The sequence below is a fragment of the Microtus pennsylvanicus genome, chromosome 4, assembly GCF_037038515.1.
Source record: "Microtus pennsylvanicus isolate mMicPen1 chromosome 4, mMicPen1.hap1, whole genome shotgun sequence".
Classification (NCBI taxonomy): domain Eukaryota; kingdom Metazoa; phylum Chordata; class Mammalia; order Rodentia; family Cricetidae; genus Microtus; species Microtus pennsylvanicus.
The window spans coordinates 112484146-112510541 of NC_134582.1; positions in this window are offsets into that span (position 1 = coordinate 112484146).

Sequence of the window (26396 nt, forward strand, 5' to 3'; positions counted from 1 at the left end):
GGCATGCCCTGGCAAAATCCTTAAGCATACAGAGACAATACAGCAGGCAGGCTCTGGCTCTCCCTGCGGGCCCTGCTCTCTATGCAGAGGTACCAGTTCCAGGCTGGGCTGCCTTTCGTCACCAGGATTTGGTTACTTGTGCCCATCGCCCTCCTAAGAAGCTGAGTGAAAGGAACCCAATCTTGTTCTTGCTCACATGTGATCATATGATGTAACAGTGTGTTTGGAAGAGTAGAAAGTAGAAATAAGCAGTGCCAGGATCTTGGGGTCGGGCTGAGAAGGCAAAGGTGGACGGACAGTCACTGTAGGCAGTGCTAATCGGAAAGAGAGGTCCTGCAGAGGAGCTGGGAATGGAAACCAAGGAAAGGTAGAGAGGCAGATTAGCATAAGGAGGACCAATGCCTGTTACTGATCTTGGCTTTAGGATCGAGTTGCTTTTCCGTGAAATGAGCACAATGAGAGTGTCCTGCAAAAGTGGATTATTGGTATGACGCTTGTTTGATGGATGAACATGATAAAAATCACTGTCATAATTTAGGAGAATATAGCCAAAATTAAAACCCACAACTGTCTGAAAATAATTTTTAGAGAAGCTTGGTGTAGGGCATAAAATGAGATGCTGTAGGGTGAGAATCTGAAGATGCCGTAGGCACTGAATGACGACCAATTCCTTTTTCAAGAATGAATTAAGTGTCACGAAGAGAATGGTACAAATAACAGGCAGTGTAGCAAGCAGCAGTGAAATGTTAGGCTTCTTCATGTGCTTAACAGTACCAACTTATGTCGCATCCCTTAGCAGCCTGGGCAGGACATATACGTCATAGACTACTCTTTGAATTTGTTCCTCGAAGGTTGTGGGTTGTAAAGTTAGTCCTCAGAGAAGTAATGTTGGACCAGTTAAGAGACATTGGAACCTTAGGAGGTAACTGAGAGTCAGGTATGGTGGTGAGAACCAGGTGTTGTGATGTATGCCTGTAATACCACACTTGGAGGCTAATTACCAAGAGTGTGAGGCTCCCCTGGCCTACATAGCAAGTGCCTGGCCATCAAAGGCTACCTAACAAGACTCTATTTCAACCTAACGAATGAGCAGCTCAAGATGTAACCAAGTCACCAAGGCTCTTACTGCGTGAATGGAGTAATGTCATTACTGTTAGATTGGGTTTGCTATCACAAGAATTGATTTATAATTGCAAGAGGTTTATCATGAAATCAAGTTGGGATCTTTCTTGCTCTCTTCCACTCTTCTGCCTCTGCCTCCTGCCTTCCAACATGAGGCAATCCAGCAAGAAGACCCTTGCCAGGTGCTGACACCTTGATATTATATTTTCCAGCTTCCCAAATTGTGAAAAATGACATTCTCTGTTTTATAAATTACCCAGTCAAGGTTATTCTGTTGTAGCAACACAAAACAGACCAGGACACCAAGGGAGGAGGAACGACTTCTACCCTCCAGTGCTGAGAACATTAAACTATTTAAGGTGTGTTATTGTGCCATTGTGAGCCTACCAAACTAGTACTCTCTTACTTTCTGCTAATATGTAAAGATTAACAATAATTTTTTAAAAATTTAGTTTCATAGATATATATTATACTTGAATCATTTGCCCTCCCTCTCATTTGTCCTCTGTTTCCTCCCCTTACTCTCTATCAAATTTATGACTGCATTTTCTTTAATTGTTGTTGTTATACACACAGTGTATAAATACATAAAGAAAACATGCTGAGTTCTTTTAATATTACTTGTATGTATGTGTTTTTAGAGCTGACCACTTGCTATTGCCTAACCAGGTAGGAGGCTTGTCTCTGGGGAAGACTGCCTCCCCTACTCTCAGCCATTGTTAAATATGTGTGGTTCCTCACTGAGGGCTGAGGTCTTGTGAGGTTTTCCTTCTCCACTTTAGGATGGTAACTGGTGTTGTCATTATTCCGGTCTTGTTTAAACAACAACATTATTGAGAGTTCACTGGTGGAGCCTCTCTGTTATAGAGAGAGACAATCCTGTAGCCCACTTTCTCATCCCCTGGCTCTTAGCATCTTTTGCTAAGTGAGGTTTTTTTTATTATTTTTGGTTTTTGTTTGTTTTCCCTCAGAAGATATGTCACACAAAAATGTGAGGTTAATTTCCTCTTTCCTTTCAAGACAGTGAGGGGAGCTGCAGCTCCTTTCACAGCGCTCCAAACCATCTGTGAGGTGGATGTGGAATTCAAAAGTCAAGCCAGTAGAGAGCCTCTAGAGATACTAAGTGTCAATGAGATCCTTCCGGCTTGGAAATCACATTACCTCACAGTCGGGAGCTAGAAGGCAGTTCAGGAGGACCTTTAGGGAAACCCATCTTTTTCATTATTTAAGTTTCATCCTCATTTGATGTCCCCTCTCAGAATCAGCTACGATTAAGATGGGGGAAGAGGCTCTCTACTTTGATCTGGCTCCAAGAACCCAGAAACCCTCTCTTCAGTTGTCATGTTCATCAAAACTGTAAAGAGACATAGACTGTTTCCATCTCAGAGTGTGAAAAAGGAGCGGAGCTTTGCAGCCAGAGATTGCAAAGCAAGACCTAAAGTGCAGAAGTTAGTGGGGAAAGGAGAGAAGAGAGTAGAGCAACAGGAGGCACCCCTATCAGGGAGTCAGGGGGTCACTGCAGTGCCAGAGAGGTGTCAGTTCCTTGGGGTTCCTCAGGTCTGTCTCATCTAAATGTAAGGGGGCATGAGGTTACTCACAAGATCTCATTCTCTATTCATGGGAAATATCACCGGTGTGGTTTCATGTTGTTACCCCATGGTATATCTTGTCTAAGGCTCTGGTTGTTGTTGTTTTGGTTTTCTTTTCTTTTCTTTCTTTTGAAATCCAGGAACTGTCAAACAGTATGCCATGGTCATGCCAGGTCATGATGTCGAATGGACAGTGTTCGCAGACTAGTCCATTGAAGCTGTGTTGAAGCCTGCTGAGTTGAGGAGATGGGTCATAGCGCAGGTTCAGAGCATTCCAGGCTGTTAGGATGACATCAAAGGTGTGAACAAATACTTGTTCACAAATACTGAGCAATAAACTGGAGAGCCAATTTCATCCAAGTCTGGCTTGATGAACCAATGTGTTTGCTACAGTTGCTTATGGGAGCTCAGGGGGCTCAAAGGCAGCTCTGTAATTGAGCAGCCCACTCAGGCTTAGGCGGTGACTCATGATAGCCGCTTCCCGGGAACTCCCAGCCTGACTTGCAGTCAGAGCCACTGGACAGATTCTCTCTTCCCAGCCACTGTTTACTGCTTTTGTAACTTGGGGAAAGACCTTGTAAATCTTGGAACGTTTTGAGTTCCCAGAGCCTCTTTGGTTTCCTTGACTTCCCGAGTCTTACACATCTCCCCTCTCTCCAGGAGGGAATGTTTGAACTGAGATGAAGTAACTGCAGTCGAAGCAGCTAACTGTCAGGGCAAAGACTCCTCCCTCTCTCCCAGCAGGAGCATAAATGGATCCACTCAAGTGACAGGGAAGAGCCAATGTGACTGAATGTAATAAGCAAGAAAGACAGGAGCAGATGTGTGGACCATGAGGCTATTTTATGGGACCAACCAGCGTTCATCTTTCTTTAGGAGACATGGAGCCGTTGCAGGTGTCAGAGGATGACATGGTCTAATTGATGCTCAAATAGCTCATTAGCTGCTGTGCTAAGAAAGGGGTGGGGGAGTGGACAAGCAAGGATAGCTATTCTGGGGGTTGGTCTAGGAATCCAAGTAGAAGACAGTAGGGTTTGCATTGAAGCAGAGAAACAGGAAACAGCATGCATTCACTCCGATTCCCTCAACTGTTCAGCTGGGTGAGCTGTAGTTACCTGGAAGCTGGACTCTGCGGTGTAAAGTCTCTTAGAATATGCATATGTAACGACTGACCCTTAAAAACACTTGCCTAAGTTTCTGCCCCTGTCAATGGTACAATTGATCAGAACCCGACTTTGATTTCTGAGCCTCTGGTCTTTAGAACCCCTTCCCAGCGATCTCAGACAAGCCATTTGCTCTTCCTGCAGCTTCGTTAGCCACCGGCCTGGACATAATTACAGAGACGAGGGAGAGGTCAGGAAAAGTAAACTAAGAGAACAGAAAACTCGCATGGCTTTTCTAACAGAGAGCTCTTTTTTTTTTCTCATCACATTCCGAGGTGCTGAACAAACTAGATGCAAGACGTCAGAAACTATGTAACAGCAAATTATTGAGTTGGGAAGCAATAATTAGAAAGGAAATGAAGAAAATGGATGTTGGGGGCCTTAATGTGAAATATGACATTGATAAATCAAAGGAAGCCTTGAATTAGAGATGTGGATATTTCAACTGATTATCCAAGATAACTCATATCCCCCCATTGACCTCGTCCATCTTGTTTTGCCTTTCTGAGGACAAAGAATATCTTTGCAAATTGCCAAGTGGCAGGAGCAAATCTCCCAAGTGTTTACTGAAAGAGAATGGAGAGAAGCAGGGCTAGAGCCCCTAGAAAATAAGTTGCTTACTAAGTGACCCAGAGGCATACTGTCCTTTCCACTCGGTCTGGAGCAATTCTAGGAAGGATAATAAGTGATGCTCAGGATGAACTTGATATCAAGGAAACTAAACCTTAGCCCCCAGCCAAGGGAAGCTAGATCCATACACTTCTGCATTACCAGCAGAGGAGTGCAGCCGACGCCTCGCCACTCAGTTGCCCACCCCTTCTTCATGACTCCCAGGCAAACGCTGTTTATTCAGCAGACTTTGCTTTCCTGAGAAAGATGCTACTAGCAACACATGGCGCATTCGGGCGAACATGGGTGAAGTTGTTCTGCTTCACAGAGGGTCGGGGAAGGAAAGAGCTACAGAAGGAAGGAGGCTACAGAAGTGGGCTGCAGGAGGCAGGCTCAGATTTTCCTTTTTATCCTCTCCACCCTTCCTGGCAGGAGAGAGTCCCTCAAGAGAAGATGTAAGACCCAGCTTTGCCAAATGTCTTAGTAATTTGGAAACTCTGACCACATGACAGGAGTGTGAACTGGTACCATGAGACACCTTGCAAACTCTGTGGACATACTGGGGGAACTTGAGTTTGTTTGTGTGAGTGTTTCTGAGCATTTTATTAGTGTGTCTGTGCTTGTTTTATGGCAGGTAACCTTGTGCAAGTTCTTAGAGACTTCCCTTGGGCCTTTCTCCAGACTAGCGGCCAGTTGATGCTTTCTGAGTAGACACGATCAGTGCCAGAGCCCATAGGAAGTTGAGCTGGCTTTCCCAGTGAGCCAGCTCAGCTCAGTATATGAATGTGACTATGATGAGCATGGAGGCATGAGATGCAAAGACTTTGGCTCTTTCTTCCTCAACACCAGCTTTGCCTTCTCCACAGCCAGTCTCATTCTGGCCTCAAATATACCCTCCTCCTCTTTACTCGTAGTCAACCACTACTCTTGCGATAGTTCCTTTCTCAGCTGCTCTTTGCTTCCTCATTATTTCAAAGACCACATATGTGGGTCTTTGGAGAAGATTGTTCTTCACTTCACTTAAAAAATTAGCACTAAAAATGATGTAGATTCTTAGGCTCCAATTATTTATTTTTATTTTAGAGTAATTTATGTATCTATTTATGTATATTAGTGTATACCTGCATGAGTATATGTGTATCAAGTGCCTGTAGGAGTCTGAGGAGTCCATAAGAGTGCATTTGATCTAAGCAGGACAGTGGTGACACACACCTTTAATCCCAGCACTTGGGAGGTAGAGGCAGGTGGGTCTCTGTGAGTTTGAGACCAGGCTAGTCTACAAGAGCTAGTTCCAGTACAGGCTCCAAAGCAACACAGAGAAACACTGTCTCGAAAACCCAAATAAAAAAAAAAAGAGTGCATTGGATCTCCTGAAGCTTGAGGTACTGATGGTTATGAATTATAATGTTGGTGTTGGGAACTGAACCCTTTAATGCGAGCATTGCTGCATCTTTTCAGTGGGAGGAAAGGAGAAGTCAAGCAAAATAATTATGTGACATCAGTAATTTTATTTTACCCAAAGACCCAGTCATGCCAAATAAGAAGGGGGTATGTAATGGCAGCTTTTATCATCTGTTGGTACACGTTTGTTCAAAGCTAGAGCAGGACTTCAGTAAGAAGACCCAAGGCTAAATCCACAGACAAGGCTGTCCTCTGCCATGCCTATAGTCCACTTCTCAAAGGGTAGTCCCAGGTCTCAAACACTGCGCCGTCTCAGAAGTTCGAGTACACAGGCAAAGAGGTTTTTTTTTTGTTTTGTTTTTGTTTTTTTTTGTTTTTTTTTTGGAGACAGGGTTTCTCTGTAGCTTTGGTGCCTGTCCCAGAACTAGCTCTTGTAGACCAGGCTGGCCTCGAACTCCCAGAGATCCTGCCTGCCTCTGCCTCCCGAGTGCTGAGATTAAAGGCGGGCAAAGAGTCTTTAAGCCAACACCACATGTGTCAAAGTGCAGTCCCAGGTCTTGAGCACAATATCATCTGAAAGTCTGGTATTTACTGCACAGCATATCTGCACGAAAGCATGCAATCTGTGTTTTAGTGAGCCTCCAGATGATCTCGATGCATGCTTAAGCCTGAGTATTAAAACATGTGTTACGTGCCAATGGAGGCCATCAGAGAAATTTTCCTTCACATAAATATAAATAAGGAGTTATTTTTCCAAGTAGATGTTGAAAAGGAGCAATAAAAATGAAAGAAAGCAACTTCCTTGTTCATACTCCTTTGACATGTACTTGGGGTCTGAACAGAAGAACTTTAAGGATAAAGATAATGTGGGCAACAAGAATTGAATCGGCCTGGTCAAGCGTAGGTGGTGACAGAGAAGGTTGTCACTGTGGTGCGCCAGGATGAGGATTCTATTCTCAGGTTGTTCTGGGCCCTTGCCTTTCTCCCCATTCACTAAGTACTTCTAATTTCTCCTTGCACACAACCTTCAGGCCGTTGTTGCAAACAGTGTGATTTGATATCAGTTCCACTTTGAAGACATGGGGATTGTAAAACCTGGGATTCCTGCCCCAATCCCCCGTACTGCAGTACTGATTATCACACTCAGAGCCTGGTATATGCTAAGTGAGCACTCTGTAAACTAAGAGGCATCCTCAACCATAAAAATTTTTATTTTGAGACATTCTTTGGCTAGGTTTAGGCTGGCTTCCTGCTTGTGGTACTCTTGCCTCATCCAAATATTAGGATTATTGGCGTATATCATCTCATGTCTGCAGACATCATAGATAGTATTAATCTAAAGTTGCCAAGTTGGAGGCAAAAAAATGTAACTCATATGTAACCAGCTAGATTTTTGAAGATTACATGTTTAAGCACCGTTTCCCAAAGCATTTGTAAACATTCTCCTTCAAGTCTAACATTGCTGTGAAGTTTGAATGGGAAAATGTATGGGAAAGAAATTAAACAAAGAACTATTGTGCTTCATGTGACACAAACTTGGTAAATAATAAGTTCTTTCTCTGACACCTGCTGTATAAAACTACAAGAAATAATACCCATTTTATCATTCTCTGAATTTGGCTACATTGTTTCAAGATTGTTGGTTTATTTTGATGTTGGTTCTGATTGACCTGGTTAGCTGCTCCAATGCACTGGCACTTGTTAGAGTCCTAATCATAGTCAACAGCATGATACTGGCATAAAAACTGACAGGTGGACCAATGAAATTGAATCCAAGACCATGAGTAAATCTGGACACATATGGACATCTAGTTTTTGACAAAGGAGCCAAAATTATACAATGGAAAAAAGAAAACATCTTTAATCAGTGGCGCTGGCATGATTGGATATCAGCATGTAGAAGGATGCAAAAAATTCCATATCTATTGTCCAGCACAAAACTCAAATCCAAATTAATCAAAGAGCTTGGGGTTAAATAAATCCAGTTATACTGAAACTGATAGAAGACAAAGTGGAGAAGAGCCTTGAATACGTTGGGATAGGAGATAACTTTCTGAATAGAACACCAATAGCATAGACATTGAGATCGAAAATTAATAAATGGGACCTCATGAAACTGAAAACCTTTTGTAAGCTAAGGGACACTGTCAATAAGACAAAACAGCAGCCTAAATAATGGGAGAAGATCTTCACCAACCTCACATCTGACAGAGGACTATCTCCAAAATATATAAAGAACTCAAAAGACTAGACATCAAAATACCAAATAATCCAATTAAAAAATGGGATACAGATCTAAACAGAGAAATTGCAACGGAAGAATCTCAAATGGTCAAGAGACACTTAAAAGACTTATTCATCATCCTTAGCCATCAGGAAGATCCAAATAAAAATGACTTCAAGATTCTGTGTTACACCAGTCAGGATGGCTAAGATCAAAAACACTAATGCTCGTTTATGCTGGCGAGGATGTGGAGCAAGGGGAACACTCCTCCACTTCTGGTGGGAGTGTAAACTTGTATAGCCACTTTGAGAATAGGTATGGTAGTTTCTCAGAAAATTGGGATCAATCTACCTTAAGACCTATCTATACAACTCTTGGGCATATGCCCAAAGGATGCACAATCATTCCACAAGGACACTTGCTCAACTATGTTCATAGCAGCATTATTCATAATAGCCAGACCCTGGAAACAACCTAGATGTTCCTCAACCAAGAGTGGGTAAAGAAAGTATGGCACATTTATAAAATAGGGTATTACTCAGTTGTTAAAAACAATGACGTCAGAAAATTTGAAGGCAACTAGAAAAAAAAATCATCCTGAGTGAGGTAACCCAGACTAAGAAAGACAAACATGGTTATATACTCACTCATAAGTGGATCTTGACTATAAAGTAAAGGATAACCATGTTATAATCTACAGCCCCAGAGAGGCTAGGTAACCAGGAGGGCCCAAAGGGGGAAAGAGTCACATGGATTTCCTTGAAAGGGGAAATAGATCTTCTGAGTAGACTGGGGGCCAGCAGGGATGGGAACACGAGGGATTGAGCTGGAGGGATGGGTGGAGGGGGAAAGTAATGAAAATGTCTTGATGAGAAGTACATTTTGGGGTCAGGTAGAAACCTGATGCAAGGGAAACTCCCATGAGTCTGCAAGGATGACCCCAGCTAAGACTCTTAGCAATAGTGAGTAGGTAACCTGAACTGGCCATCTCCTGTAATTAGATTGGTAACTATCCCAATTGTCATCAGAGAGCCTTCATCCAGTAACTGATGGAAACAGATGCAGAGAGTCACAGCTCCAGGAATCCTGTTGAAAAGAGAGAGAGATGGGATTATATGAGCCAGGGGGTTCAAGGTCTTTAAAACCTATAGAAACAACTAACTTGGGTTCATAGGAGCTCACAGACTCTGGACTGCCAGCTAGAGAGCCTGCATGGGACTGACCTAGGCCCTCTGCATATGTGTGACAGTTGTGCAGCTTGATCTACTTTTGGGACTTCTAGGGGTAGAAGCAGGGCCTCTCCCTAACACTTTAGCTGGCTTCCAGAAACCTATTCTTCATACTGGGTTGCTTCACCCAGCCTTAATGCAAGGGGAGGAGCTTAGTCCTACCTCAACTTGATATGCCTTGCTTTTTTGACACCCATGGGAGCTCCTTTCTGAACAGAAACAGAGAAGGAGTGGATTGGAGGAAGATGGGTGGGGAGGGGAGGTAATGAGAAGATAGGAGGAAGGGTTGAGATGTAAAAATAAATGAGTAAATTTAATTAATAATTTAAACATGAATAATGATATGTTAGTTAAGAAAAATTTGAATATAAGGAATTTGACATTTATATTTGTATTGTTGTTTGTTGACATGGTCTGCTGGGTAAACCCTGCATGACGGATTATTTCTGTATGAGTTTCTGAATGTGAAGCTACTGGAAAATTTCACTTTAGTTTTTATAAGGCTGTTTCTAACTCAAAGACTTTTGGAATTAAACAGCCTGCCCTCTATGGAAGCTAATCAACCACCATTGAGCCTGGGTGGCTAGCTAGATGTTCTAAAACCTAGACATTAGATCCTGTTTCCGCTCCTACCAAACTCTATGGTTTAGAAATATGACAAGGAAATGACTGGATTTTTGATTTAGAAAGCATGCCTGAATAAGAAGTGTTGCTTCATCTCAAGCAGGAATTTCATGTATTGGATTACTACCATGTGTAAGAACAATTGGCTATGTATCCAAAGGAGAGGAAATCAACCTCCCAAAGAGATCACTGCATACTTGTGTTTGTTGCAGCAATATTCACAACATCTAAGTGTGCTGCCTCTTCATCACTGTGGCAGATACCTGAAAAAAAAGTGGTTAAAGGAGGAGGGGTGTAGTTTGACTGATGAACAAAGATGCAACAATTCTCAGTGAAATGTGTGCAAATTGAATTCAGGGACACAGAAAAGATTGCATTCACCATAAAGAAGTTGGCTTTATTCCTATAGATGCAGAACCAACACATCCAAATAAATAGCAGTAATTTATCACAAAAGTGGGTTAAAATACAGAAATTGCATAATTATCTCAATATATGCAGAAAATATTTCTATTATTACTTTATGTATATGAGGTTTTTGCCTGTATGCGTGTCTATGCAGCATGTGAGTGCCTGGTGACCTCAGAAGCTAGAATGGGTGTCAGATCTGGATCTGAAGACAAATGATTGTTAGCAACTGTGTGGCTTGTGGGAATTGAATCTGTGTCATCTGGAAGACCAGATAGTACTTTTAACTGCTGAGATATCTCTACATCCTCCAGGAAAGTCTTTTGACAAAATCCAACACTGCTTCATGATAGAATCTGTGATGAAAGTAAGTATAGAATGAGTATTTCTCAATTAATTTAATCAAGATACTTCCCTGTAGACACGCCCAGGAGTCTTTCTCCAAACTGATTCTATATCTCATCTGGTTGACAATTGAGTTTAACCACAGGTCGTAATTTTGAAAAATTATTATTGTTTAAATAGCTACCGTACCAAAACAATCTGTATCAAAATCCCAATGCTATTGTTTACATTTAAAATAGAATCTTGAAATTCATCTGTAAGTACAGAAGACCCTGGGTAACCAAAGCAATCCTCAGGGGAAAAAAAACCTGTAAAGCTTAAAGTATCAGCATATTTTATCTCAAGGTAAATCACAGAGCCATAGAAACATAACTAGCATGGTATTGTAACAGAAATACGCGTGTGTGTCAGTGGAATAGAATAGAAGATCCAGGCAAGAAGCATCCAGGAAATGGGAGACACCTCAAATAGACCAAACCATTGAATTATAGGTGCAAATGAGGGAGAAGAATTCCAAGTTAATGGCATATACTAAGTCTTCAATAAGATTGTAACAGAAAACTAGTCCTAATTTTTGGAAGACACACCCATAGATGTACAAGAAGCACACAGAACATTAGACAAAAAAGACCAGAAAAGAAATCACTAATCATAGTCAATCACTAATCATAACTATCATAGTTAAAACATTAAGTATGCACTACAAAAAAGGTGTTTGAAAGCTACAGGAGGAAAAACTCAAGTCATATATCAAGGAAAAGTCTATCAGAATAACAGAAAAAATTTCAGTGGAAAGTTTAAAAAGCCAAGAAGAATCTAGAGCAATGCATTCTAAGTCCCAAAGGACTGTGAAGCCCAGGCTAGACTAATATACCCAACAAAACTATCTGTGATACTTGAAGGAGAAATAGAAACTTTCCATCCTGTAAATAACCTGAAAAAAATAAACAAAACAAAGTAAATCTAAAGAGCGAGAAGAGGTAATACTTCAGGCTGAAGAGAGGAGTAAACATAATCAAGAGACTAGAAAGAAATATGAAGTTATACTGACTAAAACACAAAGTACCATTGAGGATACAAATAATAACACTAAAAATCAGCTACCCAGGGGCCAATATTAACACAGACATTTCCATAATAACTTTAAATGTTAATTGGTTCAATTCCCAAGTCAAAAGACATAGGATGACTGATGGATAAACAAAATCCAACTATCTGTTGTCTACATGATACAAGGTCCATGTCTGCATGATCCATGTCTTAGAGCAAAAGGATGGGCAAAACATACTTCAGTCAAATGGGACCAGAAAGCAAGCATGCATCACGGTCCTAATGGCGGACAAAACAGGCTTCAACCTAAAACTAATCAGAAGAGATAAAGAGGGGCAAGTCATTCTAATCAAGGAAACACTTAATCAAGAAGACATTACTATCCTAAACATACGCACCAAACTAGTGCACCCGATTTCATAAAAAGTAATGCGCTACTGGATTTAAAGACACAGATTAACATTAACCCATTAATTGTAGGTGATTTCAGTACCCCACTCTCCCCAGAACACTGGTCATCTGTACACACAAAAAAATAACAGAAACATCAAAATATGACGACACTATACACCAGAGGGGCTTAACAGTTATCTACAGAATATTCCACTTTAACACCAAAGAATGCACATTCTACTCAGCAGAACAGAGATGCTTCTCTAAAATGAACCCCATTCTAGGATACAAAACAAATCTTTACAGATTCAAAAAGATGAAAATGATTCCACCTAGTCTATCTGACCACAATGCACCACTTAAAATCGATAGCAAACCAATCTCTAGTGTAGTGGTTCTCTACTTGTGGGTCACAACCCCTTTGGGATCCCTTTTACAGGGGTCGCATACCAGATATCCTGCATATTAGATATTTGCATTATGATTCATTACAGTAGTGAAATTACAGTTGTGAAGTGGCAACAAAATAATTTTATGGTTGGGGGTCACCACAACATGAAGAACTACATTAAAGAGTCGTAGCATTTAGGAGGGTTGAGAACCATTCTCTACTGAGACAAATTCATGAATATAAAACTGTCTACAGGAGGATGGGCCATCCTATGCCAACCAGCTAGTAAGAAAACACCTCACAGACATGCACACATACCGATCTGATATAGGATAATGCGCCCTGTTGGGCATCTATGGCAGAGGAGGACTTTGCTTACTCCCAGGGGTCAGGGACAAGAGGGAGACTGCAGGACAGGTCACTATAGAGCTTCTGAAGCACATCCCCAAGGGCCCGGTTTCCTTCTGTTAGGCCCTGTGTCTTAAAGGTGCCAATATTTTCTCACAGCATGGGCCTTGGGGGAACATTCCTAACTGTAGTAATTGGTACTTTTCCCAGTAGCCTGTAATATAACATTTACATAGTTGTATAATTTATACACGTGGCTAATATATTTAGCTTTCCTTCTTGTTCACATGATTTAAATGCTTCTGCTGTAGCATATCCCAAAGGTGGGAAAGATTATTTGAAAGGATTTCCATGTGGCTATTAGTAAAAAAACTGCTCAAACAAAAGTGGAGAATATTAGAATTAAAGAGTTAAAACTGAAATTTAGGTTTCTCAGTTTGCAATAAGGTAATTAAGAACTTAAAGGTGTATCTTTTACATCATCTGGTCTGAGCATATTTCAAACTAGTAAACCTCAGGATGTGTGCATTTAATATTTTTAGCCAATTAATTTATTTTATGCTCTATCTGCATGTATGCCTGCATACCAGAAGAAGGCATCAGATCCCATTATAGACGGTTATGGGCCACCATGTTTTTGCTGGGAATTGAACTCAGGTCCTCATGTAGAGCAGCCAGTTCTCTTAACTGCTGAGGTATCTCTCCAGCAACATTTAAAATTTGTATACATTTTTCCATGTGCTAAAACATTATCATATTCTTGCATTGTTAATTACTCTTCTACAACTGTTTTCACAGGGCTATCCCATTTAGAGCTAAAAAATATATACACTTAATCATTCGTAAGAAAAAATTACAAAATTGTGAATATCGGTGCATGTTTTCTACTGTTTCTCTTTAATGCAGCTGTTTGATAATGAACACAGAATTTACCGCTCATCTCACTCTTTCTTAATGCTCTTGCTTCATTTGATATTAAAAGAGCCTGGAATTGTGGAGTATGCCTGCAATCTTAATGCCTGCAGTCCCAATGCCTGTACTCCCAATGCCTGCTCTCCTAATGCCTGCACTCCCAATGCCTGCACTCCCAATGCCTGCTCTCCCAATGTCTGCACTCCCAATGCCTGCTCTCCCAATGCCTGCACTCCCAATGCCTGCTCTCCCAATGCCTGCTCTCCCAATGCCTGCAATCCCAATGCCTGCTCTCCCATATTCAGATTTAGGAGGCTCAGGCAGGAGGATCAGAAACTCAGGATCATCTTTTAAAACATATGAATTTAACACTAGTCTTGGCTATAAGAGACCTGGTATCAAACACAAACATGCACACATTCATACACACACACACACACACACACACACACACACACAAGGTTAAACTTGGCCTTCCTATCTATTAACTAACATCTTCACTTAAAATTGTTACTTTTCTTTGTCAGTTTCTGTATTTATCAGAAAGAGAGCCTTTGCCTCATAGGAACAGGTTTCAAGCTGCCTATGAGCAGACTTCCTGCTGCTCATCAATTAAGAGCTGACTCAAAAGAAAAGATTTAATAGCAGTACCAGTATTTACAGAAAAATAATTATACTAATTATAAACTGAGATTCAGTGCTCACTATGTGCCAAGAACAGGTTTTAAACACTTAATAGAGGCTATGCTCTTAAAACAAAAGACCATAAGACATGAATTAATTAAATTGTCCCATTTAATAGATGAGAAAACTGAGGCAGGAACTAGTAAACAGCCATGAGTATAGTTAGATTCACTGTCAGACACAATTTCTATCTCCTTAATAGGATGTTGGGTTTCATGTTTTTAAAGAGAGGTTTGAGTTTGCATGGCCTCTGGTGAGTTTGGTGCGGTTTAGGCATATACAGTGAAATCTGCAGATTCTTACAAAATAGAAAGGAGTCAGAGGCAGGACCCGGAGTCCAAATTCATTCCAGGTCACATGCCTAGTTCAAGGCCAGTTCAAGACCTGGTTCAAAAATATCGTTTCGTCTAAGTGAAAAAAATGGACATTTCAGTTGAAGAATTGCTAGCCCAGAACCATCTGATTTCAATGCCTACTGAATTAAACAAGATCGAAACCTTTAAATGTACATGCGGAAGTGGGACTCTGAGGTAGGAGCTGGAAGTCAGCCCCTCTGCTGGCAGGTTCAGTGCAGGTACTGAGATCTGTGGATCTTGCAAGACAGGTGGCCAGTTTCTCTCCTGGGTGGAGCATCTGCCTGCTCCAGACTCTACAGGGCTGGGCTCTAGGCTAATCCTGAGGAAGGAAGGCCTGGGGTGCTGGTGTGTGGCTGCAGGTGCCCGCAAGGCCATCATGCATTGCATCGGCCAGCTCCAAAGTGCCCTGAGGATGAGGCAGTGTAGCTGAAAACCAGCCTCTTCTGTATTCAGGTTTTGTTTTGCCTGCAGAAAGCAAAACTGGATTCCAGTTCAGTCCGTGAAACAGCTTCAGAAAGTAGTAGCCTGAGACTTCCTGTTCTCTGGTCTCCAAGTTCCCTGATCTTTCAAGGGCTTAACGTGTTTCTCCAATGTCCCTTCCCAAGAGGTCCAAGTGCTAACTATCCCTCCCAGGGGATGTGGATGGGGTGCACACACCTGAGGCCAGGGAAGGGACATTACATGATGCCCCATGAGGTGGATTCAAGCTTTGGGAAAACATTTGTTAATAGACCCGCAAGTCAAGGATTTACTGGGACATTTTCAAACACTTGGGATTTTGCTAGCCCTTGGGTGGTCACCCCTACGAACTCGTTATTCTTCTCCACACAGGCAAACTCTGGGAACACGGGGCTGGTAACACTTCCCGTGAGACAACACTGTCTTGAAGTACCATTCGATAATGTCCCCTCGGCCGTGCACCCAACCTTTATTTAAAGATCACAAAAGTGAGGCCTCCGAGCACTGTTGCTCCCTTGAGCTGTGGTTTGAGACCGGTTTCACAGTATTTACTGTTTATAGTTGTGATCTGATAGCTGCTTAAGGCAAAATATTTCATCTGTCACCACCTTGCTCAGCTTTTGCCACTTGCACCTTTACCAGGCAGAGCAAGCTGGCATTCTGTGAAACCAAGGAAACCAAGTCTTAGGGTAGGGTGAGTGTGCGTAAGTACACGGGTTTCTTTCCTACCGGTTGATTTGTGCCTCTGTCACACAGGGTTGTGGGAGATAGTGTATCTGAGGTGTCTGTGTGATTATTGCAAAAACCTCTTACAAATCTGTGTCTTGTGTGGGCTCTGGTGGGCTTGGCTGCGGTCACTTTCAAGGCTGGCTGTTGCTGGGGTGGCTGACAGGTTTCTCGTCTTTTAGTAGACTTGCCTGAACCTGTTCCAGGGAACGGAAGAAGTAGTTAGGAAACACTCAGAGCCACTTGAAGCATAGGCTCAGTCAAGTCTACTCAATGCTATAGGTTGCAAAAACGGTTGCAAGGTTGGACTGTTTTTTTTTAAGGCATCAGGAGTGAACTGAAAAGAGCTGTAGACACTGGGAAGGTTGAAGTATTGGCACAAACAACACACCCCAGTTGTGCACAGACCCGTCTTTTCTCCCCAAGAGTTCTTCATTGTGTCTTTCTTGTCTTCCTGGCAGCCAGTTTCTAGGACAGTATTTGGCCCCCAAGCTGCATTCATTGAGCAATCACATATTGGGTGAAGCCTGATTGTACAGACGCTCAGACCGATACTACAGGGAACTAACCATAGAATTTTCTTGTAATGAATCAGTTCTAGAGACTTCTCTCCCATGACACCTAATTCTACTCCTTTGTTTCTATGTTTCTCTGTGATGTGCCCAGGTCTGAATGCTCAACATTCAATAAAATGTTCACAATTTCCTCATGTATAGAAGAGACTTTTCTATTTTCTGTTTATTTTCTTCAGTTCTATTGCCCATGATTATTAAGTATATGTTGGATTTTTCCCATTAATTTTTTTGTGTTTCTAAATTCTCCCACACATACGTACTAGTAGTCTGAGTCAGGGCATGCAAATGGCAATCAGGTGACTATAATGTCCATAGCATTAAGAACAATTGACTAAGGTAAGTGTGAATTTTTTTCCCTCAGTAACTGTGTTTTCATATTCAGAATTTTACCTAAAATATATTCAACTGGATCTTACTTCATATGAGTTGTTGTGGTTTTATGAATGTTTTTCTTTATAATATTTAAACATTTTGATCTGAAGTTCTGTGTTTAGATGTTTTATTATTTCTTTTCTTTTTCTTTTTTTGGTTTTTCGAGACAGGGTTTCTCTGTGGTCTTATTATTTCTTACTCAAATTTATAAACGTTCTCTTTTGGTCCAACCTGTGGGATTTTGTGATATCCAATTTTTCCTATAATTCTAACTGTGAATTCATCTTTGCACTATACACTTTTGCTTGTGAAAACCTTCCAGCTGTCCATTTCACAAGCCTCTGGCTCCATCTGTGCATCTCAATGGCTCCAGTGCAAAATGTATGTTCTGTGTTATCCTGAATACACTTGGAGTCTGTATCCAGCCCCGTGTAGTTTGGTTTCCCATTTAGTTCCCGTTCAGTATTCCTTCCTGGAGTGCTCGGTGCTAGACATGTGTTAGGTTATGGAAAACATGCAAATATGTGTGTATGTGCTGCAGACTGAACTCAGGGCCTGCTGTGCCATTTCTCCAGCCCAAATTCTTATTGTGTTTGTTTTTAAACGGTTTATTTATTTTATTTCATGTGTGTGTGTGTGTGTGTGTGTGTGTGTGTGTGTGTGTGTATACACATGAGTACATGTGTTTATGGAGGCTAGAGACATCAGACCCCGGTAGCTGGTGTTAGAGGTGGTTGTGAGATAATTGACATAGAGCTGGGAAACTGGATCAGGTTCCCTGCAAAAGCAGTATGTTCTCTTAACCTCTGCTCCACCTCTCCAGTCCTATGACCTCAGTATCTATTATCTTCTTGTGTCCCCCGATATTTAGCAATATATTTAGCAATTGCTTCTGTGTAGGCAACTCTTGGCAATGATGGTTTCCTGAATTTTTCTTACTTATCATGACCTTGACAGTTTTCAGGAATGTCCAGTAGCTATATTGACTATTTATATATTTTTTCTCACTTGAGAATTTGATTTTTTTCCCCATATATATAGTCTAGTGTTGAGGCCTCCTGAGCCTTCCTCATTCCATGATAGCATGTCTACTGGTGTTATATTTGTTCAGGTTATTTTAAGCAGCCATGTGCATAAGATTCCATGGGGTAGCTTCTCTGATATTTCTAGGAGCTGCAATCTCACAGAAAACTGTCTGGACTTTGTAATCCCTGCCCTTTCCTCCCAACCCTTCTGTACTGATCCTTGAGCCTAAGGTACAGGAATTGTGCTAGATATGGAAAGTTGGGACTGAGCGTCACAACCTTCCATTCTGGTCACTTGTGGTTTTCTGTAATGATCTTGGTCTACTTGCAAAGAGAAGTTTTCTTGAGAACTATACTTATATGTGGGTATAAAGACAAATATTTACAATGTTGTTAGGATTTGTGCTGGTTTAGTAAAGTAGAAGTTGTGGGTTGTCTTCTAAGATCCATGGTTTCACTTGGGCTGGATGGTTGGCTTGGTTTCCATTATGAAGCATAATTTCCTTCTTGCTGAACAGGTCTTCTATACAACTAATGAGTGGTTGGTTATCACTAAGATATGCATGTCATTATTGCAGCCTTCGGGTTATTTTGCCATGCTAGACCTTGTTGTAATTTGTAGGTGTCATAGATAGGTCAGACTGTTGATTGCTTCACTCCTTTGGAAGCTTGAGTAGCATTGTCTGGTACAATGAAAACTAATCCTCAGGGAGAACGCTTTCAGGTAAGTTCCAGTTCAGGGACCCCTAGGTCCTGTGTCTAAAGAGCATTGTGCCTTCAGTAATTAGGTACTTACCTTCCATCTCTAGGGCACAGATAGTAACCAAGGGCCATATCAAAAGAATGTAGTATTTTGAAAGTCCCTTGGACAACTCTGGCTAACAAAAGAAAGGGCTTCTTATACCTTTATACCTTGGAGTTTTGTTGGGTGGTCTTTGACTCTTGGAAGGAGTATTTCTTGCTCAGATGACAAAATTTTATTTAAACAATATATATACATTTATATAGACAGACATGTATATATGTATTATTTTTTAGGTAAATATTTAATAGTACGATTCTTTATTGCTGTTTAGACATCCTTACTGTTACTTTACTCTTGTCCGTCCTTCTGTATTTATCTTCCTCCCTTTCCCCTAATTAGACACTCATTTCTTTCCTAGAACCCATCATTTCACTTGCTGATGAGCAGAGTGTATATACCTTGCTGTTTAAGTGGACTATCCTATAGATATCTGTTGAGTCTATTTGATGCTGGATGCCATTTAGTTCTGATGTTTATTTCCTGCCCAGATTATCTGTCTACTGGAGAAAGTGGGGAATTAAAGTCACCTAATATTTATGGGTTCGTGTTAATCTGTGTACATATGTATATATTTGTGTGTGCGTGTGTGTGTTTTCTGAGACAGGATCTTTCTACATATTCCTGGCTATGTTGGAATTCACTATGTAGGCCAGGCTGGCTTTGAACTCACTAAGATCCGCCTGCCACTGCTTCTTGAGTGCTTTGTTTAAAGGTGTGCACAACTGGCCTAATCTGTGTCGTTAATTCAAGTAGTATGTTTTTATGAAGTTGGATGCAATAGAGCTTGTTGCATTTATGTTTATGATAGTAATATATTCTTGGTCATCTGTTTTCTTGGTTTGAATGAAGCATCTTCTTTAATCTTTTCTAATTAGTTTTAGGTTGAAGTCTGCTTTGGTGGATGTCAGGAAAGCAACTCTTTTTGGAATGCACTGTATCAGGCATTTTTGGATTTCAAAATTTTCATTTCACAATCAGCTGTGATTCTGATGTTCTTTCTGTGATTTGTATTTTTCTCTTGCAGCTGTCAATACATTTTCTTGTTGTTTATACTTAGTGTTTTAACCATGGTATGCCTTAGAAAGTTTATTTTCTAGTCTTGTCTGTTTGGTGCTTTGTATGCTTCTTATGTCTCTATGGGTATTTCTTTCTTTAATTTGGGGGAGTTTTCTTCTATGATTTTGTTGAAGATCTGGTCTATGTCATTGCCCTGGAAGTCTACACCATCATTTATTCCTGCAATATTTATATTTGATCATTTCATGATGTTTATGTTTCTTTTCCTGTGTTTTCCCCTTCAAGTTTTGATATTCTATCTCCTACTTTTTTTAAAGTTGGTTCTTGTTTTTTTTAAAAAAGATTTATTTATTTATTTATTTATTATGTATACAGTGTTCTGCCTGCATGTATGCCTGCAGGCCAGAAGAGGGCACCAGATCTCATTACAGATGGTTATGAGCCACCATGTGGTTGCTGGGAATAGAACTCAGGACCTCTGGATCAAAACCCCGTGCCATTGTCCTTGGCTTCTCATCAGCCCTCCTTGTTCGCCATGTATGGACAGAGGGGGGAGGACCTTGGACTTTCCACAGGGCGGGGAACCCTGACTGCTCTTTGGACTGGAGAGGGAGGGGGAGAGGAGTGGAGGGAGGGGAAGAAGAGTGGGAGGAGGGGGAGGGAAATGGGAGGCTGGGAGGAGGCTGAAACTTTTTTTTTCTTTTCTCAATAAAAAAAAAATGACAAAAAAGAAAAAGAACTCAGGACCTCTGGAAGAGCAATCAGTGCTTTTAACCTCTGAGCCATCTCTCCAGCCCCTCTATCTTCTATTTGATTCATTCTACTAGTAAGGCTTTTTCCTTGGAGTTTTCTAGTTGGATTACTGGGTTTTTCAATCCCATTTCATTTCAGCTTGAGTCTTCTTCACTATTTCTATCTCCTTCCTGAATTCTGTTCTCAAATTCTGGATTGTCCTTGTCATTTTCATGAACCTTATGTTTGTGTTTTCTTGGGTATCATTATTTTCCTTAGCCACTTATTATTTATTATAGTTATTCTTATTATCTTATTATAATTATTCTAATTAAGCTGTCCCCTTAATTTCATTGAGTTTTTTTTCCTTTGTGTCTTCTTTAGACTCTTTGAGTTCTTTGAAGAAGTTTATTACTTTTCTTTTAAATTCTGTGTCCTGGGGCTCATCTAGGTAATTATCATTGTAAAATATCCCTACTAGATGGGTGAGTTTTTAAATGGAGATATTGCTTTGATATTTCATATTGTTTGTATTTTTGCATTGATATCTGAGTATGTGGACTTTTTGCTATTTCTGTGTGCTGTAGGAAGTCTTACAGCCAGTGTAGAACATGCGTTTGGGCTCTTTTCAGGCCCCTCTGTTCCAGCTATGGGATTCAGTTTCTGATCACCATTCAAGCAGAGGATTCTGATTTGTGAGTCTACCCCTAAATAAATATCTATTTCTCAATTCTGAGCTAGTGTGGCATTTCTTTTAAGCATCCTTCTTCATCTCTGTCTAATATGAACAGAGCAAGTGTGGCAGAAGAGAATATGTGGAATCATGCAAGTCTAGGGATTGGATAGTGGTTAAATGGACAGAGGAACCCGGCGCTGGTGTACAAGATGTGCATTAGTTGGTCCAGGCATTGAGTTTGGCAGTAGATCTGGGACTCAGGGCAGAAGCAAGGAAAAAGAGATCAGGCAGACTCACTCAGATAGACCCTGAAGGAAGCTATGTGAAATTTGGCTGTCTGGAAAGGTTAGATGTGGTATAGGAGGGGCCTGTATGCTCAGGACAGGAAGAAGGAGTCCTTGAAAGCCTTCTATTTGGTAGTGGTGCAAGCAAATATGGTCAAATTAGATTAGGGTACTAGGTGTTTGTTGGGTATCAAATGGATCTGGGGGTAGGAAAGGTTGTTTGGAGGAGAGGATTAGGTGAATTCATCCTGGAGAAGGATGTGTTGATCTATCTAGGTAGAGAGGTTAGATGGGTCTTTGGTGCATTCTTAGTAATTAGACCGAGTTACTGGTTTGAAAGGGAAGATATGGGACAGAACTATTCTTGTCACATCATGTAACAGGGACAACGTAGAACTTCTTTAGGGAGTATCAGGATGTGATGACCACATGTCTCATCTTCTTGAGCAAGGGAACAATTACATAAATTATTTGATATTATTTTACACAAAAATCATGTTTCCTCATGGTACTGGGAGTAATGATTTCAGCCACATAAGACTGATACTTCCGGGTTCTAGGGGTCATGCAGGTGCAAACAAGCCCTCAGGCAGAAGTGCCTAATGGTCTGAGGGGATGTTAAAGGGCCCCATATGATCCACATATGACCCAGCTAAGCCCTTACGTGCATGTGTGGATGACATCATCCATGTATGACTCAGCTAAGCCTTTGGGCGAATGCATGAGCCCATCATCTGCGTATGACGTAGCCACGTCAAACCCCTGTGCGCATGCACTAGGCAGCTTTTAAAAGCTGGATTGCCATCCCCACCCCTCACCCCCCCACACACACTGACTTCCTAGGCCTATGCACGCCCCCTCTAATAAACTCCTAAATGGGTTTGTTGCGTGTTCCGTGTGACCTCGCTCACGCCAGGTAATTTCACTGGGAAATGCCTTGTACTTATTTGGCTGACACTCCGCTTAGCTACATATCATGCCTTTGTAGAAAAGAAAGATATGCTTATAACACATACAGTGTTTCCCTGTGGAGACCTGATTCTTCCCTGAAGCCCCAGGTCTTCTCTATTTCTGCTTCCTTCGGCCCTACTGACATGCTAGCCTTCCCAACAATGTCCTTTCTTCAGCTCTGTTGGGGACTCTCATTGCTCATTGCCCTGTCCAGAGCAGTCATGCCCCAGTGACAGTACTTCTCTGGGAAGGAATGATTTACTAGAAAAATAACCTAATCATACTTTAATTTGATCCCTCAGGTTAACACAATGACCCATGTCACTGGACCTTCGGAGGAGTGTCTTCCATATTGACTTTCAATTTTCCAGATGAATACTGAGCTAGGTGGACTTGGCACTACCTCCATGTGTATATTGACTTTCAACTCTCCAGATGAAAACTGGGCTAGGTGGACTTGGCACTACCTCCATGTGTATAATGTGTAACCCTAATTCACAGGGAAGCTGGAAAAGTAGGCGATGCCCTCAGCATTCTCTTCAAAAGCATTTGCTATATATAGCTCTTCCAGAGGCCTGGGTTCTACATTTAAATGAACCCCAGGTACCTGATCCTGACCTTCCTCTGTCCTGTTCTGTTAACCATTGATGTGTGTTGTAGCCCTAACAATGGTTTTTCATGCCCTCATTCCAAGATTTCAAACAAAGATGGGATTCACTTAAATCTCTAGCACAATTCTCCTTCGCACAACATATACAGCATCTGTTTCCTCGGTGTGTTTTCTTTGCATAGCAAGAGAGAGAGAAAAAAAAAATTGTCGAGTAAAATAAAATAAAACTCAAAGATCAAGGTCAAAACTGAATTATTTTCCTGCCATGCAGCAGGAACATGGCCACACATTTCCCTCCCTCTCTAATTCTTACTTTCCATTTTACTACAGAAACTAAATTATTATTGTCACACTGCAGAACATCAAATTATCTCTGGAGGCTAGCCAGCTACATAGAAGCAGGAGTCTGGGCAAAGCACCAAGTGGGTTCAACCTCCAGACTTAAGTGATGCCGAGGCAAATGTGGAGCAGAGTGAACTGGAGTTCAGGCATGTTTACTTTCACAGGACGGAGGACTCCTTATATGGAGCCCTCTCACTGTCTGAGCTCTGCTGGCCAAAGGGCACATCATGAAGTTGTATAAACCAATTCATTTTAATAAATCTCATAATGTCCATTTACTACTGGCTTTGTTGCTCCGAGAGAACCTTGATTTTTCACAACAGGTGAGTACACAAAGCCAAAAGCATTAGGTAACTTACCTAAAGTGAATGCATGGTGAGGACTCCTGTAAACCCAGAGAGTACAAAGACCCTAGGTGGAACAGCTTGACTCATCTGTCTGCTAGAAATATTGCTTCAAAGAGGCCTGAAGAAGACAATTCTCACTGACAGCATTGGAGACTGAGTAGGAAGCTATCCCCTACGGAGGTTAAGGGAGAGGATATACCTGGGTAGGATTTCAGGGGAAGCTGGGAATTATGGGGTGCATAGAAGACAAGGCGTCTAGCGAAATACTAGATGTTACCACAAAGACACATGTGCATAAATAAGGAATTCCGTGTCACCACCTGGAACTTCTCTTTCGTGTCTTGCACATGGGCAGTTGAAATAGATGATCCAAAGATTGCTGGGAGGAATAAACAAAGAATACAGATGGAGACGCTTACAAGCTCCCTGGTTCGGCTCAGTCTTCCATAAAAGTCATTCACTCCATGCCATACCCACTCCCCTCTCCCCTCCAAGATTCCAACCAAATGTTCCGTCTCAGTGGTAAATTAATTTTATATCGCATCGTGTCCAGCTCCTTTCACTATCCAGTAAACAGAATAACTCACCAAGTACAAAGAACTGTCCTAGGCATGGGATGATGGGCAATGAAAATGGGTCTGAAAATTGCTTGTAACCTGATCTTTGTGGAAGAGTTTTAGCAGGGTTCTAGAAACTGCTACGAAGCACAAACTGCATGTGGCTAAGAGAACAAACAGGAAGATGCCCTGATGCTTGCAGGTGTTGGAGGGAGGACTCTCCTGGAAGGAAAGATGTTCAGGTGAAGCCTAGAGAATGAGTCCGAACGCTGTTGTTGATAGGAATATGTTCTATATTAGGATGAGGTCAAGACCTGAGAGCGATCTAAAAGTAGGCTGTCATAGTTTATTGTTGGAGTAGTTGACATGAGGAATTCCTAAAGTATCTCTTCCCTACTTTACCATTTTCCTTTTTTTTCTTTTAATGAAAATAGTATTTTTTTCATACAATATATTTTGATTATGGTTTCCCCTCCCTCAACGTCTTCTAGTTCCTCTCCACTTCCTTTCCCATTCCGTAGGCTAGTAGTCACAGAAACTGGTGAGACTGAATCAAGAATACTGCATGCTGAAGACCTGCCTGTACTACAAAGTAAATTCAAGGACAGTGCAGACAACTTGCAGAATCTGTCTCAAAACATGTATTTCTTAAAAGGACTGCAAATGTAGCAGAGTAGAGAGTATTTGTCCAGTAGCATATGCAAGGCCCTACAGTTAATTCTTAGCACCACTAGAATCAAACACACACACACAGATACACAACACAAAGCAGGAAGAGGCCTGGCTTCTGGTCCTCGGTGTAGGATTTCAGGAAGGAAAGGCAGAAGGTTGGCAAGAATGCAAAAACCTGTTGCTCATACTAAGATTTCTCTCGCTCCCTAACTCCTCCTCCTCCTCCTCTTTCTCCTTCTCTTCCTTCTGGGAAGGCCCAGTTCTACTCTGAATGGTTTTTGACAAACTGAATCAGGCCCATCCACTGTCCTTGGTAATCATTCTTATTTAAAGCCATCTAATTATTCACTTTTATCAACTACAGTACCCCACCATGATGATACCCACATTCTTGTTTGGTTGGATAACTGGAGGCTATAGCCAGCAAAGTTTATATATTTAAGTCCATCATTGTAGGACAGAAGTAATAAGAAACCACACTTCCCAGGACAAGTGAAGAAACTGCTCATCCATACTATGCTTTAGGATAGTGTTTAGTAAATTATAAGGCTTCAAAAATATTGATTCTCAGTATTTTAACACTGTTATAATTATTTTTACATATCAGCATTCTCTGAGTGCCCAACCTACAGCATGGACCAGTTAAATTTTTTGAATTAGTAATTTTCTTTTCAGTTTTTAAGTGGCTCAAAATAACCTAGAAGAATCTCCTATGAAGGGTACGTTTTATGGAAACTACCCCGTTTCATGCAGTTTTCTGCTTACTCTTGAGAGCTCTGAGACAGAACTGCAGCTATAACAGGTATACTTCCTACTTTTCCAAGGATGGAGAGGATGTGATGGCCTCTGACAACTGGGTTCCACAGATTCCTCTTACTCATTATTTTCTAATGCTCTCTCACACACATTTTCCGTGACAGTTTGGCATAATGGTGGGAAGGAGGAGGGCCACTAAGTAGCCAGGGGATTTGAAGATCTGTAAAGTCCCTGAGAACAGTCATTTGATCTTCAGTTAGCATGGAAGGACTTTGAAAGGATAGTAACACAAAAAGTGTTTTACTTTTATTAATGTTCCAGAAAGGTTTTTTAAAAATTAATTTGTTACACCATGGAGAGGGGATTTTCATTCCAAAAGATTACAATAATGGCCAAGTTTCACTTGTCTCCAAGATGACAAAACGAAGTTTGAATCTACGCAGTTACCCAAACTGTAAGGAGTCTAACTGCTTGCATTTCCCTTGTCTACATCCTGGCTGCTGATCTGGGCTAAGCAGTGTAATCTAGTGTAGGAGGAGGAGGAAGATCATGGGTAATCTCTACTGTTGTGTGGTAAGAGTGTTATAATAAATAGATTTCACAGCGACTACAGCGACAGTGTTAGAGACGCTCATCAATTCC